This window comes from Stegodyphus dumicola, chromosome 7, assembly GCF_044657685.1.
Source record: "Stegodyphus dumicola isolate Sdum_Otavi_A_Nest chromosome 7, ASM4465768v1".
Classification (NCBI taxonomy): domain Eukaryota; kingdom Metazoa; phylum Arthropoda; class Arachnida; order Araneae; family Eresidae; genus Stegodyphus; species Stegodyphus dumicola.
This window is the reverse complement of record NC_140774.1, coordinates 85,345,106-85,366,591: the sequence shown is the minus strand read 5'-3', so window position 1 is coordinate 85,366,591 and position 21,486 is coordinate 85,345,106. Positions and strand designations below refer to the sequence as shown.

Here is a 21,486-nt window from a genome sequence, read left to right as displayed (position 1 = left end):
GACAGGCCTGTTTCTTCTAGACACACGACAGAGGCGACTGGACGACCGATATCGCGTTTTACCGTGGCCAGAAGACTGCACGGTGGTGGTCTGTTTGCACGACGCCCTGTACGGTGTGTACCTCTAACGCCTGCCCATCGGAGAAGGCGTTCTCTGTGGTGCCGGGAACACCGGAATTGGAGAGACAATGAATGGGGACGAGTACTGTTTACAGATGAGAGCAGATTCAGTCTGAGTAGCGATTATCATCGCATACTCATTTGGAGAGAGCGGGGAAGCCGCAATCATCCCTCGAACATCATTGACAGAGACAGGTATGGAGGTAGCGGTGTTCTCGTTTGGGGAGGCATCATGCTTGGTAGTCATACAGACCTTCACATCTTCGACGCAGGTTCAGTCAACGGGACTCGTTATTGTAACGAGATTCTTCTTCCATATGTGCGTCTTTTTAGAGGCGCTATGGGTCCGCAGTTCCTATTCATGGACGACAATGCATCATGTCATCGCACAGTAGCTGCCGAACAGCTCTTAGAGAGTGAGGATATTGAACGTATGGATTGGCCGGCACGATCTCCGGATCTCAATCCCATCGAGCAAGTATGGGTGTGTGTGTGATTATGGCAAAGCCTCGAGGGCTATCTGTTTAAGGGGAGGGATGCCTTCGTGGAGGACTTTCTAAGGGAAACTGGCTCGTATACACGTTACACATGGGGAAAACCACGAAAACGCCCATGCAGCCAGCCCGTTCGCGGGATTCGAACCTCGGACCGAACTACCAGTGTTCAGCGACTTTACCGCTCGACCGCTGGTGGGTCAAGCATGTATGGGATTTTCTAGGCAGACGCTTGGCAGCTCGTACCTTACCACCAGTAATGATCCCGGAGCTTCGATTGGCGCTGCAAGACGAATGGGCAGCAATGCCTCAACAACTCATTGACACCCTCATTCTCAGCATGGGCAGACGCTGTGAAACCTGCCTAGCAGTCAGGGGAGATCATATCCCCTATTAAAGACCGGAAGTTTCTTGCTGGACACCCATCACAGGGATGTTTCGGCCTTCAGTCGCATTGCTCTCCATGCTACTTTTTCAATAAAGCTTCTTTTTATCCCTCTGATTTCTCTTTTAGTAAGTGTTGCTTACATTACTCATGTCCTTACGTATTGGGGATCTTACGGTATTAAATGTGTTGATTTGGAAAGCTTTTGTACAAAGTTATATTGAAAAAACCGTCTCGTCCTTAATTTTTGCACACCAGTGTATAGCATGTTATAGCAGTTATCTACATGTTATACATGTTATAGCTATATACAAAATTTCAACGTTCTGAGGCTACTCGTTTTTGAGTTATGCGAGATACGTACGTACGCTCGTATGTACATACGTTCGTACAGACACCACGAAAAATTCTCTTCAGAATTAATTTTAAAGCAGTTTTATAATTTTTTTGGAGGAAAAGAGTCTTTTATTCTGTCCTTACGTACAGATATCACGCAAAAACATCGTTAAATTGCATTCGAGTGCGGTCAAAATGGATATTTTCGTTGAGATATGCTGCCTGAAACTTTTCGCGATTACAATACTTCCTTTTTACTTCGTACAAGGAAGTAAAAAGGAAAAGCCGCCAAAGCTATGCCAATTTAATAAGAATACTTAGATTATGACCACAGATATACCCATCTAACTGAATTAGAAAAGTACGAACGATCAAAACACCAAACAACACTCACAAGAACAAAAAATTCATATTGAAGAACTTCTGCTGCGATTTATTTACAGCTAAAATTACGTATTTCCGTGGAAAGAGCATGTATGTGTGTTGACGGATTTCAACGGAATTAAATTTTGTAAACATAAAAGTTTCTTTTTGTTTTTTAATAGTTACCACAGTTCATAATGATAACATCACTAGTATTATAAAACACATTCAGAGAGCTACATCTGCGAAGTTCACAAAGCGCAAGGAACAAACGTACCTGTACACGGCATCGCTTTTATTGGGAACAGCAATATAGGTCACACATCACGCGCGGGAGGTTTTCATGAAGATGCCAGAAAACAACGTATCTCCACCGTTGGTTATGGCAATGAAATAAAATTCATTGGGATATAACAGAAAGCAATAATTACCGAAGATCAGTGGTCATTTTCTAGTAATTAATAAAAGACTTAATTAATAAAATAATCATAAATATTCATACTTCTTTTCCCTGAATTTTCTTCACATTTACTTTCTAAAATCATCATCTAACATCTACATTCTAACAGAAAAAAACGACAAATCATGTATCATTATGAACATTACTTTTGTGACAAAATAATGAACTAATTCAGGAATAGAATTTTTCCACGAATAGAAAATTTGGCAATAAATCAGTCGAGCATTCTTAAGTAAACATTCTTCATATTTTTATTCAGAGCTACAGCTCAGTGCCTCTCAGCTACTACTATGTATGACGTCGGAAGTGTAAAAATTATTTTAAGTAGGAAAACAACTATTTATGAGATCTTATAACGGAATGGTTTGGCTTGATTACGGCAAAGCACACGATAGCACAGAGCTATCGGCTTAAGGGAAGAGATATCCTCGTGGAGAGCTTTCTAAGGAAAAGTGGTTCGTATCCACGTTACGTATGGAGAAAACTACGAATATGCATATATAACCAGACTGGAATCGAACCCAAGTCGAACTACCAGAGTTCAGCAACTTTACCGCTCGGGTACTGGCGGGCTATAAGGCAGGCAATGGAGAAATGGTTTCGGAAAAGAAACTTCTTAATTGGATTCCAAAAGTTCCAATTTCTTACGCGCGAATATGCGTGCCCTAAACAAGATTTCTTATCACTACATCTTTTTATGTTGCTGAGAGCGCTAGACGAAATTTAGTGGATTTAATACTACTGTCTTCATTCAAAATTACATACAACTGCTAGGCCTTTTTTCTTCGGGGGGGGAGGGGAAGGACAGAAAATCTGATATTTCTCCACGAAAAACATTTTGTTTGTCTTTCTGATCAAAAATGTACTAATGATATCATGGTGAGTTTTTCCCCGAAAGTTACTAAATCGATAACCTCTGAATTGGGTTTATATTTTATATATTTCCAAGGCAAATCATTTTAAATATCGCTCCCCCCCCCCGCCAAAAAATATAAAATTTTCTTTGACCATTCTAAGCTACGAAAATGAAGCAAAAGCCAACTAAATTATCAGGTGGTTTACACAACCGCATCGCGGCTTCATCGCCGAACAGAAACGGCAGCTCTAGAGTTTAGATTTCACATGCACTCGGAACACTCCACGCATGGCTGAGTAAGGAATGTTGCTGGGCGGCTCCCCCTACCGTTAAGGTTCCTCATCGTTTGCGATGCCAGTTTCAAAAAAAAGAAACGTTGAGTAGATCTAGAAGACCAGCAAATTTTACAAATCCAATTAAGACATATTTTCTTCTAAAGTTAAAGTTCAAGTTAAAATAGTATGAAAATCCACGTTGTGTTTAAATGCAAAATACCTTATGAAATAATAACATCATCTGCCCCTCACCCATTCTTTATTGTCGAAAATGACACTCGTGTGAGGATTAGTTCCGTGCTGTTATTCGATAGTTAATAAAAATTATCAAACAAATATACTCCTTTGTTGAAGAACTGCCAAGTTTTGAAAAGGAGTTAAAACGAGAAAGGGGGAGGGAATCCTCTAATACAACTTCTGTTCTGATGCTTTAATCTATTTTTAATATACTCGTACTTCTTAGTACAATAGCAGTTTGCTTTAAAAATCTAATAAGCATTTTTTACGCTTATTTTATTTCTCAGATTATATTAATCCAGTTTCATGTAATGATAGCATCGTTGCAGGTCAAAGAAAAATAAATCTGACTAATTTTGGCTTTCCTAGCATAACAAATTAGCTAAAACAATTATTCTTTTTTAGTATTCTTGGGATCGAATAAAATAATCAGTTAAATCAAAGTACAACACGAAAATCCATTTTATATGCAAAGTAAAACTTTTGAAGACACCAGTAACCACTAGTTTACTGGAAGACTATGTTGCGTCTTCTTATAGGTGGCGCCATTACGTTTTGCAAGTACCTTTCAGTAATTAACCGCGGTTTTAAAACGCAATAACAGGTATAAATTTAGAGAGGTTCAATTAGAATATTCAATGTTTCATAAAAAAGACGCACAGATACATCTGGATTTGCAAATATTCTTTATAAATCCCATAGTTAACCTTTTTTTTTTTTTTTTTTCGAATTAACAATTACGTTATTCGGGAATCCAAAAATCAGGTAATTAACCCCATTTTTACTTCCTTGTACGAAGTAAAAAGGAAGTATTGCAATCGCGAAAAGTTTCATGCAGCATATTTCAACGAAAATATCCATTCTAACCGCTATCGAATGCAGTTTAACGAAGTTTTTGCGTGATATCTGTACGTAAGGACAGAATAAAAGACTCGTTTCCTCCAAAAAAATTATAAACTGCTTTAAAATTAATTCTGAAGAGAATTTTCGGGGCGTCTGTACGAACGTATGTATCTCGCATAACCCAAAAACGAGTAGCCTCAGAAAGTTGAAATTTTGTATATAGGACTGCTATAACATGTAGATATGCACCTCGTATTTTGGTTGCAATCGGCCGCACCAAACGTATATAAATATATTTATATATATATCCACTTTGTTACCCGGCTCAGTGATCTCAGTTTCTTTATTCTTATATGTTTGTAAATTGTACATTTTTTGCTTTAAAAATGATTGAATTATGTTGTTTTTATCTTCCGGTTAAGGTTTTTATGCCTTTAGTAAATCTGTATGCAATATTTTTAGAATTATCAACAATTTTAAAGTTGTTTAAGTGCCGCTAAGCCTTTTTTTATGGCGGCCATTGATTGTTTACATTTGAAACAGCAGACTAGTGGATTTGTTGTCAATCTAGAGAAACTTAGCTTCGCAACAACAAACATAACGCCTTCATTTATTATTGCCAATTAAATCATGCTTAATCCTTTCTGGAATTTTTTCGAGGAAAGAAGTGTTTAAGATTTACTTCGTAATTTTTAATATAGATATTTTGAGTTTTTATGTATTTTTGCCTTTTCGCGAAGTGAGAACTGAATTAATTGAATGAGAAATACTCAATCGTCTGTGAAAAACTTTCTTTTTTGTTTTATTTCCTTAATTTCTTTTATACATCATTCTAGCCTTATTATTTATTATAGTATTTGAATAGAACATGTGGCAACAATTAGATAATTCAATTCTTTAAATGATATAAATTTTAAGCATTATGAGTTATAATATGAACGAAATACAATACTGTTAAGTGAATCTAACTCCAGAGTGTCGCTGGCGAATTTTAAAGAATGCATTTATTCTATTGTGGTTTATGCGCTGTCGGCGAAGTAGATTTAATTCAATCCAATAAGTTTGATTGAAATGGAAGAAAAAATGCGTATAATTTAATATTCCGTACAAGGAAGTCATGTGGTGTACACATCAGATTTTTATTTATAATATACTTATAATATACTGTAAATTATTGAAAATTTTACACACGGAATACGAAAAATATCTTTACCTTAAAAATTATTGCTTGTTCCAAATATTTTAGTTCAGTTAGTTTTAGTTTAATGATTTCCGAAGCAAGTTCTGATTCCCTTATTCTCAAAACGTACACTTAAGTGTACTTCAGTGCAAAACTTAAGCAACTTTTTTGATTTTGGCCGTAATTCCGCAAAACGTTAACTGGAAGACATGAAATTCATATTACAGAGGTAGAATATAGTACTTAAAGGATGACGAACGTAAAGTAGCAAAAAAATTAATAAGGCGCACACAGTACGGAACGAACAGAAATGGCTTTATTTTGACAAAATATTGTTGCTACAAAAAAAAAAAAAAAGAAAAAAAAAAGAAAAAAGAAAAAAGAAAACTGCCTGGTCTGGAAGGACAACAGCAAACCAAAGATCCTTAGTATGGGATATGACCTCCCTTAAAGCAAAGGTTGCGTTATACCGTCTCTCGGTACTAAATTATATAACAGTTCTTGAAGTAAGAGTTCCTAATTCGTCAAGGAGCATCGGTTTCAGCTGTCTGGTGTTCCCCGTGCCGCCAGGAGTCTCCCTGAAGTATCCCACGCATGTTCAATAGCATTTAAATCATAGATGTATGCTGGCCAATCCAAGCTTTCGACCGCGTCTGGCATGAGGGACTAATTTCCAAGCTGATCAATCAAAATTTCGAAAGGGAAATGATCCTTGAGCTTCTTTAATTTATTTCCAGCAGAACTTTTAGAGTCTCTGTAGGAGACATGCTCTCCACCGTGAGATATATGCAAAGCGGTATTCCACAGGGTTCTGTCCTTGGGCCGATTCTTTATTTATATTATGTTGCTGACTTCCCGAAAATCCACTACAGTAATAGTGAAATCCTAGCATGCTATGCTGACGACAGTGCTCTTGCAGTTAAGTCAGCAAATATTAATCATGCAATCAAAAAACTGCAAGACAATGTTCCTTTCATTGAAGATTCGTGCAAGCGCTGGAAAATGCGAATTAACGCACAAAAATCGCTGCTCCTCATTGTGAAAAAGAAAAAGAGAAATGACCCCCTAAAGAAGGACTTGCACTTTGTTTAACGAACCTGTGCCGATTGTCAGTAAACCTAAATACCTTGGTATCACAATTAACAGCCGGCTAACTTGGAATACTCATATCCAAAACCAAGCATTGAGAGTTATGAAATGCCCCTATCCAATCATTGGGAAGTACAGTAAGACCCCGCTTAACGCTGTTTCGTTTGGCGCTGTTTCGGTTTAGCGCTCTTTTATTTCAACCCGGGGATTCCACGAAATCGCTCGCAGCATACAGGGATTCCCCTAAATATTATGCAGCGATAGGTTTCAAATACATATCCGAAAGAGTGTACTTGTATTTCTTGTTTGGTGCGGTATTGTACAGACATATTTTGAAGGGGTAAATGTGGAAGATGTCGAAGAAATAATTCAAGAAGCAGTGGCTAGTCTTTCTAATGATGAGCTCAAGGAATTAAATGAACAAGAAGAAAACAAAAATGTTGACAGCAGTGATTCAAAAGAAGAGCAAAAAGAACTTTCGATGGCGTTTGTAAAAAGGAGTTTGTCTACCATAACTGAAATAATGGATCAATTCATTGAAAATGATCCGAATTTCGACAGGAGCTCAAAAGTAAGGCGTGGTGTTAGAGATGCTCTATCCGTTTATGAAGAACTTTTAAGAGAACAACGCAAAAGAAAAAGGCAAACAACATTAGATGCTTTTGTCACAAAAAGGCAGAACACTGAAAACGCGGAAGGCTAACTAAATATGACTGACTGAGAATTTTATTTGTTTTTTTTTTTAAGAATATTCGTTTTGTTATTTATATTTTGTTTTTATTTTTGCAAGAAATAATAATGTGGTATTAATTTGGGCTTTAAGAAATAAATGTTTGGTTTTATTTTTATTAAAAAAACATACTTTTTAAATTTAATACCTAACCAATTTCCTAGCCATCTTCCCCTAACCCCAATATTTACATGTAAAGATAGCCTCGTTTAGCGCTGTTTCGCATTACGCTCTACTTTGATGGAACGTATCCCCCGCGTTAAGCGGGGTCTTACTGTACTTCAAACTGAGCCTCCAGAAAAAGAGACTGATTTATCTTTCAACAATAAGACCGATAATGACATCTGCTGCACCTGCCTGAGCCACTGCAACAACAAAGGACATACACACTATTTTGGTCGGAATCAAGTGTTGCATAATGATTTCAATATTGATCCTCTGGAAAATTTTATCCAAAAAATCAATACTAACTTCTTTAACGGAGCAGTTAATTGCGATCATCTCAAAGACTTTGAACTGTTCAATTATGAGATTTTAGATGAAAACAGATTTCTACGCCCCTATGCTGCACATTTATTAAAGAAAAATCATGACTTTCCCACTTAGATTACTTTACTGCTGTAACATTCCTGCGAAGTTACAAAACTCAAGCAGCATACGTCTGAGACTTCACTTGGGTGGGTGACCACCCACGTGACCTAAGGACTCTATTATTATGTCTTGTTAACTTTCCTGTTGAACTTTGGTATTTGTATAATTGTAAATAGCACACAAGATTGTCAATTGCATTTATTTGCATTATTATTTCTTTGTTACTTGCTTTGATTTTTGTAAATATGTTATTTTAGCAGAATTTCCCTGGGAATCCCGCAACCAATGCCATGTCTGCTTACAGCTCATGTGAACAAGGTGTCTCACCCCTTTCACCATCAGCTCCTGTCTTCTTGGACCTACGGTTCAGACTCGGTCTACCTTCTGCGACCTTTGTGCAATCACTTGATGAGATAGCCGGAACAAATCATGCATTTTGCTTGATAATCACGGCAAATGAGGAACTTGGAACTGGCCAATCCACTCCGTGGATATCGTCACTTCTCAAAACATGAGAGCTATCTTCACTCAGCTCCTCAAAACATGAGAGCTGTCTGCCGTACATTGTCATCCATAGAAACAAAATTGGGACCAATGGCACACCCAGAAAACACGCATGTGGGGGTAGGATTACTTAATCACAGAAACGATCTCTAGTAAGTGAACTTACCGTCGAAAATGTGAAGCTCCATCCGTCTATTCATCGTAATGCCTTTCCATACAAGCACGCCAGGACAACTTCTGCGGTCTCTTTCCCGGACATTATTGAGCTGAAAGCGTGTCTCTACTTTTATTTATATCAAATAGAGCTGAGATTCGTTTGCCAGAAACATGACTGTCATCAGTAAATAGGACTTGACTTCACTGATGAGGTGTTGAGTTTGTGTGTTATTTAATTCACTGTAAACGGTGTCATTGATGAACTGCTGTCAGCAGCAGTTGTCTGTACGCAGCTTTCAGGACGATGAGCAAACAAGCCACCTTTATGAAGATGTCTGGCCACTGTACACCGGAACACCTGTCGTACGTTTGCCGTGCACCGCTGCTGAGCAGTGTTGTCTGCTGTCTAGTTTCGATTTCTTTTAGCCTACCAGGGCGGTATATCGGTCATCAATAACCGTTTTTTCCATGGCCTACCTCAACCAATCTTTCTCACAGAAGGAAGGTTTGGAAGGCTTTCGAGCTTGAGAGACAACACTTATAAATTTTAAATTCTTAGACGTCAAACTAAGCCCCTCCTCAAGCTTGCCATTCAATCTACCATGTGTAAAAGTTCCTGATGTTTTATTGTAGCCATACTGCACATTCAGTTTTCCGTTCACTTGCAGAAGAATACCTGAAAATACGCCTTCCTTTCTGAAGTTGCCTACTGTAGCCATGCTGCACATTCAGTTTTCCGTTCACTAGCAGAAGAATACCTGAATGGCAACTTCAGAAAGGAAGGCGTATTTACTACTGTGCGAGTTAATTTCCCGTGTTTTTCGCGTTTAAAATTATAAATACGTTTATCTACTTAGTTTATCGCTGTTAGAGCCCCATGCTTCTTGCTTTTGAGATCTACGGCTACAGAAATTCCACTCTTATTCAGATGAAATACCAGCATAAGAGCAGGTTTTCATATGCTCACTGATTAAAAATAACATTTAGGATTACGCTTTAATAAATTTAAAAAAAAAGGGGGACGCCATGCCCCACATCGTACACAAGGCTTCCCGTTTTGGTCGTCGTGAGCTAGGTACTGATGAAATAGATACTATGGTTTTTTTGGGGGGGCATGGGATTTTCTTCTCAAATACGTGAATGGAAATTTATTTCTAATGGGTCACATAGAAATGATGAATGCTTCTGCCTTTATTCTTAAGATGCAAAACAAAATCACTTTTTTTGTTCTACTGCAAGCCTCTATGGCAGTATGTCATTAACATTTGCTCTCACCTACTTGGCAGATTTTCAGCTACAATCTCAACGGCGTTTGGAAGAGAAAAGGAGCCAACCTCCAACGATAAAAATATTTTCTCCTACAACTACACCAATCATTTCCGTCTAGAGCTAGCATATGAAAAACACAGAAACTGCTTCAGGTGGCAAAAAAATTGCTCAAAATTGGTATTATTTCACATCTGAAATCTTGAGCGTTGAAAACCTTTCGCCCTTTTTATCTCCTTTTATTGAACATTCTTATAAACTAATTTATAAAACAATCAAATTTTCCATTTAAGTGCAGAAAATATTAAAAATTACTTCCTTACAATTTACCTAATAGTAAAGGAACGCGAGGAGCTCCGTATCATCCTTTTAGTCAAGAAAGATACTTGAAAAGTATTGCCGTAGTGCGCTATTCTACTGATTTTCAATGAAAAATTCCGTTAAAATGTATACTGCATATAATGGCTCTCAAGACGAAATATATTCATTAAATAATAAATTAGCGTTATATTTTCCGTAACCCGCTGCCATTTATGGGGCAACCTTTTCATCTTTTTCTTGCAAAATGTTTTTCAACAGCTATCCAAGTTCTGGAGATATGCTTGCCCTGCAAATAATCCCGCATCGTTTAATATTCTTGTTGGAAACAGATTTCTTATAATTCGATTCATATTCTTCGATTTACCAAAAATCCAGCTGCTTTCTGTCGTGCAAATTTTGAAACATACTTCCTTCCACTCTCCCTGTCTCTTTCTAATAACTCATGCGATACTCTAGAGTCCAACTTAACTGCACATCCCAAGGCATGAAATGAAAACCACACTTCTCAGGCTATTCAGGCCACAGTACCCTCATCACTTTCGATGCCTTTCACAGATTATTCCCTTTCATTTCCTGACGTTCTGATCTGGCCGTTGTTTGAGCTGCTTTTCATCATTACGGAAAGTCGAAACCAATATCAGAATGTCTGTTTACGCCATATGCTTCTGCCGCTCTCTATCTAAGCACTCAAATTTAGCAACTATAATTACATGGGCCAGATGGCGCAGTGAGTCCGAGTTCCTTTGAGTTGATTCAGTGCCTTTGAGACTGTGAACAAAGGTAAACGATAATTTTTACTAGCGCGAACCATAGCTGGATTTATATGTGTTACCTTCGTTGTTATTGTCAACTGTCAAATCTTCCTATAAATTTTTACCATTACACCAGTTACTTCGTACTTGTATATTCTGCATCTCGGGTACGTAAAATATCGAACTTTTAGGTTTTGCATGAAGCTATATCAGGCACATGGACCTAGACGCCTAATGCCAGCCAAGCTTGTTATTGTATTTCATTCGCGGGCGCTTTTTTTTTTTTTTTTTTTTTTGGTGTGTGTGTTTGTGTGCGCGTGTTATCAGCTGCCTTAAATATTTTTAAGACAATTTGAATTAGCTTTTATTTTTAATTATATAAATACGTACTACACGAGCTCATGCCCCATGCTTGGGGATGAAGTAAAAGCTTTTCGTGTGAAATGGGTTACCGACACATGCGGAGAAAATAAAATGTTACTTTTATTTTAAATACTCTTTCGATTCGTGTATACCCTTTAAACCAAAATTATATGACTGATCGAGATCTTCAGCTGGCTAGCTATACCAGTCTACACGAGAAAACTATCTCCGAATAAATATCTCTGGGTGTCTGCGGCGCCTCCGGCAATACGTCTACACAGGGAAACATTTCTGCGGGCGTCAGATACATATCTTCGACGCCTGCAACGGAGTCATGATGGGATATACCGGCACCAGAGACATAGTTGGTGATAACTTTAATAAAACACTGCGTATAAAAATCGCGTGTCCGAAAAGTAACGGCGGCTACTCTCTCTCAGCTGAGAATAGCAGCGATATGAATGACATAAGGCGCGAATCCTTTGGGGTTTTTGTTGTCATTTTAATAAACTTATGACGCCATATTTCTTTCGGATTACGATACATTCTTTTATAAATAAAATATTTTTTCACTTTGATACGTGTGATTTGCTATAGTAAACTATTACAGGAGGAATTCTCAACCAGGCGGAAATTTCAGTTTCAGGAGCGGCAATGAAATCAGCCTTTTATTTATACGTAAAATATTTAGTTTTAATTTTATGAAAAAACTTTTGTCCAAGTTTTGGTATTTATTGACACTTTCTATACTTTTTCTCGTGTAATTTATAGAATATATTTTTAAAAATAAACTAAATTTAAATAAATGTATATGTACTTTTCAGGTTTGGAGAGAAAGGCAGGAATAATCGTCTTAGTCAAGGCGAAAAGTGTGCGTGGGGGGAGGGAGCAAAGAAAACGGTTGAAAAACCACTGCTTATTAGAGCGATGTTATTTTTTCACCTCATCAGCAAGTATTAACTAAATCTGCTCGAATATTTCTTTTCTTTTTTTTTCTTTTTTAAAAGGGGGGGGATTACTATATTCTTGTGTTCTGAGCAGGGCTGTGGAGTCGAGTAGATTTTTGTTAAAAGGAGTCAGAGTTGGAGTCGCTAAAAAAACACGTCGACTCCGACTCTAGTTTTTGTTGAACAGTTTGAATTGAAATGAAATTAAGTGAATTGAAAAAAAGTTAATGACAAACTAAGTTAATATTTTTATTTATGGAATATATATACATTAATAAGTAGTTATTTTCCATTTTATTGACATATTAGTAAATAAATATAAGGGAGCAGGATGGACGTGATATTTGCCATTAATGATTAAACTGAATCATTTAGTTACTAATCTCATTGGTAAATTTAGGTAAGCAGCAAGAACTCCCCAAATTGATGCCATTCTTAGAAAGCGAGCAGGAAAAGGAGCAACGCAATGGAGAAGTACGTATTTGATGATACAGTGGTTGTTAGGATTAAGAACTTTTTCAGAAGATGTAAGTAACCCTAATATTTCACTAACAGAAAGACTGTGGAATGATCTTGCAGAATTGGAAACTTCTTTCTATACAGTATATAGCCACCAAAAAGCTACAATCTGAAAAATTAACAAGAGGCAAGACTGGAAGAATGTGATGTTTGTCCTTTCTGAAATGAAGAGTTTATTGCAGAAGGAATCATTTCTTAAATGAAGAAAAGAGAAACTAGTTTGATACACAATAAGATCGTGCTGGGTTCAATGTGTGTAGATCCAGATCGCCGAATTTTGTTGGATGACGAACAAAAAGGCAAAGAAAGCCATCTACGAACTTTCAATAAGAATGAAATTATTCTCAGAATATCTGGAGTATTCAAATCAGATAGTCAAACTGTAGATATTGCAACTAAGTCTCTATCATCCTCTTCCACTGATGAATTAGATTTTGGGAAATATTTGGCTAATATTGAAGGCAAAGCGAATGAAAAGAAATAACCACGAGCCTTAGATATAAAAATGAAAAAATAAAAACAAGATTTATAGACGGTCTTTGAAGAGTATATAAATATGATTGCTCTTGCAAGACACCTCTTTTAGAACTTATAAAAATCTATGCTGAAAAGTTAAAGGAAGTAGCCCTAACAGTAACAGCTCTTCTTACTCAAGTCAGTGTGGAAAGATTCTTCTCAGTTCTGAAGTTTATCAAATCAGATCTATGGTACTCTAACAAAGAAGATCTTGCCGAAGTTTTACTGTTTCTTAGAAATTACTAATGCCAGTTTTTCCATTTCATAATAAATGCTAATTAATACAAAATTTGCTATGCATCAATTTTTTTTCTGTAGCAATTATTACTTCTTTTACATTAAAAAAATAAACTGTACCCATGTGTATATGTTCACATATATATGGAGGAGTCAGAGTGAGAGTCGGAGTCATTAAAATTCCAGGAGTCAGAGTGGGTCATTTTCCCTACCGACTCCACAGCCCTGGTTCTGAGAAGTCTGAGAAACAAGAAAAGCTTTATTTTATCGTTCTGTTTGCATTTAATTATATTTCCGATTTCTATTGTTAATGAATGATCTTTCAACCACTGGTCTACATCTAATTAAGTTCGACCGCTTGGCGCATTTGCTGGAGCGTTTAAATCTTAAACTTTGGTTAGTCCGCGAACCAACAGATTGTGAGTTCGAATTCAGCTAAGCTATTTTCTGGTTAATTGTTTCTATAATTAACAGAGTTGCCTTAATATAAAAATTAATAAAAGTTTTACATGTAATACGTATATAATAATTTTTCGTTATTTTATTATACATAAAATGTTATTAATTACATTATTGTTACAATAAAAGTTAAGTATAATATAAACGTTCTATGCGAAAAATTCTACAAAATTTTTGAAAATAATTATCAAATTGCTTAAAAAATGTGCAGTTCCCAAAAAACTATGATTGAATAGAAAAATAATTTTTTTCATGTTCCCAAAGATAAAAAAATATTAGTTTGATTTTATTATTTGTTTCGAGCTGCTTGACCGAAAACATTTTATCAAACGCTTTAATTTATATTACCAAATACCAAAATTAAACCTTCAGAACAGTTTTAACACAATTAGCTTCTCAGTTTAGATATGAAATAACCTTCGTTTTCGTACTCTTCAACGCATCCCTTTCTTCAGTAACAACAATAAAGGGAGGAGATTTTAATGAGATAAAATATATGAAATAAAATGCTAAAATGAGTTAAGAAATACTTTTAACCTATTTCGATTAATTAGCAACAATAATACTTCGCTTAAGTTAAAAAACATGCGCGTCTTAAAATCGAAGAACTAATGTATTTAATCAAACGTTTCAGAGGGTTTTTTTTGGGGGGGGGGGAAGGCAGGCAGCAAACTTTTCAGACTAAACGAATGAATTCACATCTCCGCTAAGCGCCAACGAAGCGAAGCAAACATAACATTCAGAAAATGCTAATGCAAAACTGCAGACTGCTTTGCAAATATGTCCGCCTTTTAGCTGACATCACCAATATGTTCCACATAAGGTAACTAAAAAATTATGGTACTATTCGGTTTCGAGGGCCGTAAAAAATCGCCAAACTATTGTTGATGCCAATGCTGCCAAAAATAATTGCGGCAAGAAAAGAAGTATAATTGTAAATAACTATTTAAGATTGATGTTTTAATTTAGATGAAAGGTTAATTTCATATAATACTTTTTTATTATTATAATTTTTATGAAAAAGGATAAACATGACGGAATTGAAACATAAGAGTAAATAACTATTTCAGATCATGACGGAATTATAATTTATATAAAAATTGCTAAACATAACTGAATGGATGATTGCATCGATATTTCGCTACTGACCTATCGAAGCATAATTTCATCTCGTTGGTTGTTCAAACGTAATTTTCTATAATGACTGATGCCTTTTCTTTGAAAATATTCTCGGTAAAGTGCAGAATCGCTCACTTATTTGTTTGCCGCTTTTTACAAGGGTAAAAACAACTGGATTTTTGTCAATTTTCTTTTACTTTTTAAGTGAAAATAGGTCGATGTGTACATAGATAAAGTCAAGGGTGTGCGCGCAGTGCCATTTTTGTGCAATTCTAGGTTTTTTTTTTTTTTTTTTTTTTTAAAGTGAAAATAAGTCGATGTGCACATGGATACCGAGTATGTGCAATTCTTAAAAACGCGTCAAGCAGTGGGTGATTCTGCGCTTTACCCAAAATTCTATTGCCGACTTTTCGTCATGGGCAATTCCCAAATTGTTATATCCATAGCACATCAAAAAAGGATTTAAAATCAAAAAAGGGTTTAAAAATTAAACTAGTATTTCAATGACGTCTTAATAAATATAGAACTATATAAACTTACGCAATCTGAAATCAGCACGTACGCTAGATTTGGCGCCCTGTTAAATGGGCGCGTTTGCTAGATTTGGCGCTTTTGCGCGTACATATTCGCTGCAATTTTTTTACGGCCCTAGAAACCGAATAGTACCAAAATTACTTGTTAATTCTGCAAAGAATCACCCCCCTCCGCAAATGATCCGCCCTTAGTTGAAATTCATATAATTATCAGGTTTAAAATAATAGGTGGAGTCAAGATGTTGCGTGCATTAAATTAAGTTCATGCAAAAATTTTGGTTGATAGCATAGGTTCTACCTATAAATGAAAGTACAAACTTACGCCTTCATTTTTTATTAAATTAAGGTTTAATTAAATAAAGAAATCTAAAATTAATTTAAAAAATCACAACAAACCTGTAGCAAATTTCTACTTCCTAGACTGTTTTCAAATACAACTGAATATACGAAGATGACACATTAATCAACGCCGGATGGCTTGTTTACTTCGAAGATCGATAAATACTCAAGAATGCTTTCAAAAGAGAATTTAAGCCACATTCCAACGTTTCATTAGTTTTAATTCTGACTAAAAAAATTTCGGATTATTAAATTAAAATGATTTCATATTGCATAATCTGTTATACACAGAACCCGCTTCTCTGTATATTTTGAATTAGGATTAACGGATTTTGAGTGCCAACGATGTAAAAATCTTTCACAAGCCTTCAATTCACCCCCAGACACTTCGCATAACCTAATTTATATTAACTGGCTGTTTTAAAATCCATTACTTACATTAACTGGCATTTTACTATTGTCTGGATGCATGAAATTTCTAACGAGGTGTTTAAAAAATATTAATACATCGAAGAGTTACTATCAAGAAGTGATGGAAAATATGTTCGCAGAGTAAGTAAACACCATTTTCAGTGTTAGAACAGTCTGACTAATTAAATGAAAGTTAATGTCCTAAGTATGCGAACATCTCGTTTAAATAACAAGAAGTTAGGAACCAATTCCAAAGCTGGAACACGCGACCGCATTATTTCATCATCATCTGCGATAAAGGAAACTACACAGGTTACAAGCAAAATCATTTAGAATGCACACGCATAAAATAGGGGGTAGAAGAGAATTTCTGGTGTTAAATCGTAATCTAAAAACTAGATTATAAGTAAAAAAATTTAACTGTAAACTAATAAACACCTTGAAACGTTTAATATTTTATTACAACTTTCGAAATACCGATATTTACGTGATATTTACTTCACTTCTGTTATATAACTTTGCTATACCCCCAAAAAATGGCGAATAAAGATAATAATGGAAATATACGAGTTGAAATTTACCAACATAATCAAACTACTTCGCTAATTTTCAGATTCCCCTTTGTTTGCCAAAAGTAACTACGAATACAAGCGTGGTGAACGCATTTTCATCAAGCACACATTTAGTGCTCTACACTTCACCCCCCGAGGCTGTTAAATCACATTTATTATTTAGAAAAAACTTCACTTTAAGAACATATATTAAAAGTATTGGGGATTGATTAGGGAAAAAATATTTTTTTCTTCGTTCCAATTATGAAATTACCAAAAAAGGGGGACTGTTTTTAGATAATGATGCAGAGTGCATCATACCAAACTTCTTACGAAGCAAACGCTATACGCGTTCGGATAGAAGACATCGGCGAAAAGAGATTCGCAAAGGTCAATGCCATGGGCGTCTGGGGTTCGAAGCAGTAGGAGTAGCGTCGATAGCAAACTGTTGGTTTCCACAGCTGAACGAACCAACTACGCAGGCGCGGGATACTGTGAAATCAGCAGAGAGCTGCGGAAAAGAAATTTGCGAACTGCAAATGAAACTTTTCTCCCGCCCACCTCACCCAGTTTCGAAAAATTCAGGTTTTAACTCCCCTTCCCATTACAAACATTAATTTTGCGCTATAAGTATGGAATATTTTTAAACATCTGAGTACTCAAGAGCTCAAGAATGCATATCTGATCGCAATAGTTTAATACAGGGTTTCTTAAACTTTTTTTCAGTCGTGACCCCCTTTTATCACAGAGATTTTTTTCGTGACCCCCAGGACCCTATAATATTTACAAATATTTTGTCGGACCCCCATAATTATTGCGCAAATCCGACACACGCACGAATGAAACTGTCAATTTTTTTCACTTGTTGCTGTAATATACTACTGCAGTTTAAGGTCATTAACTTTAATTTCTAATTTTAAGACATTGAACAATGTGAAAATTTTAAATAAGTAACAGACTAAATGATAGTGTCAAGTGAAAATCAAGGAAAATTAACGTTCATATTATAAAAAGAATGCATCAAAACGTTTTTTCGTTTTTTCTTTGTCTGCATTGTCTTTATCTATTTTCAGATACATTGTGTAAAAATATTTGGTAATTGTAAAATTATTATAATAAGTAACATTAAAACTTCTAAAATTTTTGGCGACCCACAGTTTAAGAAACCCTGATTTAATATAATATCCGATCCAAAGCCCTCTTTTAATGCAATACTTGCTTCAGATTTTAGATAACCCATTCTCCAGTGCTGTATAAATACTCTTTAATAAAAAAAATAATCAAATAATTTTCAAAAACTACAAATACTAGATGTTATTGGAATAAATATAACTGCCAAAACGAGGAATAAGAACATAAAAAATATTTCAACAATACATAAGCGAAATTAACGGAAGAAATTAAGACAAACAGAAACATAGTATGCAATTTTTTTTCAAAAACAGTCCTTACCACAAAAATATAAAAGTTGCAACTTTTCTCTTTTCATTATTTATTTTCTAGAAAAAATTTACAAGAAAGTAAGAAGTATATATTAGTAGAAAATGTTTATATGTGACAAGAAAGTTCATCAGTTTTTTTATTAATCAATTACCAAATAAAATTATATATTGCAGGGAAAAATACATGAAATAATTTAGATGTTGGTACACAGTTTCTTTTTGATGAAAAAAAATACTTTTTTATTCTTAATAAAACATTTTTTGATGAAGACACAACTACCTGGGAGAAATAATAGAATTAAAGCAATTATTATCACGTCTTGTTCTTTAAAAAATGTTGTATTTTTTAAGATTTTGCAGTAAGTAAGAAAAGCAGAGATAAAACAATCCAGCTAGAATTAGAAAAATAAAGAACGAATGTATAGTGTTGAAGATAAAAACTTTGCGCTGAATGACTAAGCTCAGATTGCCTACACTAGCTAATATTAAGTTTTGGTTGCCAAATTTGAAATTATTGGCTGAAGATTAATTACATATTAACATCGCCTCCATTGTGCAAAAATCACAAGTATTAATTTTGAAATGATGCAGTCTCGAGAGATTTTTTATAAGCAATTACTGTTATTAGGGCAGGAAGGATAAAAAATCAAATTAAAATGAAGAGTTGGAGAATTACTACAAATCAAAATTAGTATTTGGTTTATATATTTTTATATTTTAATAAATGGAAAACCTTCCTTAATTATACTTTTAAATAAAGAATACCGATGGGAGCTTATACATCTAGTTTTTGTAATTGCTTTTTATTTCTTAAAGAATTTAAATTCCAGAAATCTTTACAAGAGGATTTAATTTTCTATACTAATACTTACAGATATATAAATGATCTAATTACTTTTAATAACTTTAACAAAATGGAAAATTCTCAAATTTATGCAGATAGCCTAATACTTAATAAAACTAATTTATCCCAAAAAGTTGTCGACTATCTAGATCTTCAAATAGAAAATTTTACTCAGATTCAACTATTTGACAAAACTCGTACCTTTAATTTGACAACTAATAAATTAATTTATCAGACTTCAAACATTTCCAAAAAAGTGACAGTAACACAATAATTAGTCAAATATATAAAATTAAGAATATTTGTATAGATGCACCTGATATTCAAAACAAGATTCTACTAATTAAAATTCTAACCAAAAATCAGGTGATAAATTTGCCTTAAAAAAGCAGGCGTTAATACTCAATATTATCTTTTTATTGGAAGGGTTATGACAATACTACCATAAACCACATTGGCAGGTAATGTTGGAGGACTGAGTTAAACGATTTGTATATTTTTGTAATTATTGCAAATGATATAAAATACTGCTTTCTTCTGGCATCTTTACTTTTATTAACAAAAGACTTGGTTGAAGCCCTATACAAGTGAAGATTTTCTGCTTTTCTACCTACATTTTCCGACCTTTAGACAGAAATCAATGTTAAACGAAAGAAATTTGAAAAAAAAAGTGCTTATGCAAGCTTTTTGCTTATTCATGTATTATTTTGTCTATCTCAAAATACAATTCCATTTTGGTAAAATTATAAAGCTAAAATTTATTATCTTTTTTATTTATTATTTTATAACTTACTGTGTTCCTTTTTATGTTTTATTATTATTCTTGGTTCAAGAATATTTAAATCTTTACTTAAATATTCACTTAGGTTTTGTTCTCGACTTGAACTATAAACCAATTATAGTTCCTGAATGCCAAGATGATAAAACATTCACTTCCATTAATTATTATAGATTAATCAGAAATTGATTTTCAGCATCGTTTGTTTAAAGTTCTCGCATATGCCGAAACACATTCACTTCTATTAATTATTGTCAATTAATCAGAAATTGATTTTGCCCCTTGAAAAGTCAGTTTCTGATTAATAGAAATAATTGTTTCAATAATTACTATTAACATAAAATTTTTACTTTTAATGAATTTTTTATTTTCAATAGACCATTCTTGAAAATTTTTTACTTAAACGAAATAAACCAAATACTACTTTAATGTATATGTGTGTGTGTAATAGTTACACCTTCTGCCCCCCAAAAAACAGAAATCTGTAATATCGCTACAAACTGCTAAACTTACTTTTTTATAGCTAAATAAAACTTATCAAATCTGAAAAGAGTAAAAGGTATGATTGAAATTTTCAAAAAATCAATGCCTGTTGATCATTAACTGCAATAAAGCAATCCTAAGAGCTGCCAAGCAAGTTATTTTCATAAGAAAAGGGTGGTAATAAATCTAAATTGTTCATTACGGCATTCTATTTGTTTCATTAAGAAACATAAAAATTTTAAGAAAAATATATATTTAAATTACTTCTCTTTTATTCGCTGTAAAAATTGGATCCCCCCCCAAATAAAAAAGCTAGATTTTATGTCATTCTGCTCAGTATTAGAGATAAATAGCAGAACAAATTTTCTTCACTATTTTGAATGAAATCTATCTTATTTAATTAAAAATTATATAAGTAATTTGATGTTCTTGAAAAATAAATAAAAATAAGAAAATAACTTTTGTAATTTTAATTAATTAATTAAAAGTCTACACTTTCCTAACATTTAGAACGAATTACAATAAAGAAACTACACGTACCATAACAAAATTTAACCCTCCGAGCAGCACAGCAATTTAGATCCGTCATGAAGCACGATATTTAAACAGCATTTATTAATTGACTTTGTATAATTACTTTTTTCAGTCCCTATTTTCATAAACTTACATTCATTAAGATGATATTTGCATTATTAAAGAAAGTAAGAAAGCAAACTATCTTAAATTATATGCCAAATAGCAAAACTTCTCATGACCGGATAGCCGGTCATAATGCTCAGAGGGTTAAAAACCTGTTTTCTAAATCCTTCTTATTACAATATGTAAAAGCCGATATTCCCTTCAAAAATATCTATTCAATGTGAATCATGTACATATACCAAACAAAAATTTTTTAACCCAAAGGGATGTTAGTCCAGAAGGGCTTATTAGTCTCGAAACGGCATTTTGTGTCAAATCACTATAAACGGCTATATCACTTTTCAAATTG

The 21,486-nt window shown here is 34.3% G+C and overlaps 1 protein-coding gene across 1 annotated transcript in view; it reads right to left on the bottom strand.

Annotated features, from left to right (window-relative positions):
* The window catches only part of LOC118182552 (uncharacterized), a 64,504-nt gene that overhangs the window by 18,083 nt on the left and 24,935 nt on the right, over positions 1-21,486 (bottom strand). The window lies entirely within an intron of this gene.